Consider the following 1,216-nt stretch of genomic DNA (forward strand, 5'->3'; position numbering starts at 1 on the left):
ACGTTCGGACTCCGACTGTTGAGACGCTGAGAGAGTGCGCCGCCTTTTCACCTCACCAAAACTTTATTTATTTAGTATTTCTTGTATAGCACAAAGGGGAGAAAAAATAAATGTGTTTTCTTTTTGGAACTGCTTCTGATTATTTCATGCTGGGTTCAGTCAGATAATGGACCGCTCCTCAATCCGCGTCCTTATCCATAACAAATGGTGTGTAAACAGTTGCCGTGAGATCTCCCCTCTCCCACCGAGTCTTGGTGATTAAAGAAATAAAAAAAAAATGCCACAAACAAATAAAATAAAATAATGTTAAAATTAGTCCCTTTTGTTTGTGTCGAGCAGACAAACTGAACCTCAACTACACTACCCACAATGCTTGCTGCGTCGACTGGCCAATCACGTCTTGCGTTTAATGATGACGTCATCAACAAGCGACAGCCAGTCTGCCAAAAACCATTGATCTACACACGACAGGGATTAAAATGTTTGATTTTAGGTTTTATAAACATTTTTGACTGTTTTTGGACTGAAAGTTATCGGAACTAAATTTATCTGAAGATAATTGGTCCAATGGTGGTTCTAAAACTTATCCGAAAAGCTATTCCGCTAACAAAAACATTAGGTTCGATATCGGTTAACATATTAGCTGAACAGTCCCCACCACTTGTGAGAAGATGACAGTATGTATTATTTTTGAGTTGCAGAGCTGGTTATGGTGGACTAACTTACCCACTCACTCACCCACTCACTGACAATTTTTGCTGAACGAATCCTTTCCTATTCCCAGCACAGAGGATATGCTACTGTGCAGTAAATCTGTCTGGAGCATGTAGTTCTCAGCAAAACTCAGTTTTCTATGTCTTACACACTGAAACTGAGTTTCTAAAAATCTCCACAATGGAAGTTTCACAAAAGCTGTCTTCAGTGAGGTAAAACAGAGTTTGCATGTGAATGAAAGGCCAAGTTGCAAAGAGGGGTCACATTTTCATTTGGGGAGTCAGGCCCCCCTATTACCCCCTGTAATTTGACCCATGTACCTGATAGTGGAACTCCTGCTATCTTTACGATGTAGAAGTTGAGCCCGGTCGCACATTCTGTGGTTTAATGACGTTACTCTTCATATTTACTGTAGGTATTCATGAAGGAGATGAGACATTCTGACGTTCTCTTCACATTTGCAGCTTTTCTTCTTTTAAAATGGAGTGGGGGAAGGGAGAAG

This window comes from Thalassophryne amazonica, chromosome 5 (assembly GCF_902500255.1).
Source record: "Thalassophryne amazonica chromosome 5, fThaAma1.1, whole genome shotgun sequence".
Taxonomy (NCBI): Eukaryota; Metazoa; Chordata; class Actinopteri; order Batrachoidiformes; family Batrachoididae; genus Thalassophryne; species Thalassophryne amazonica.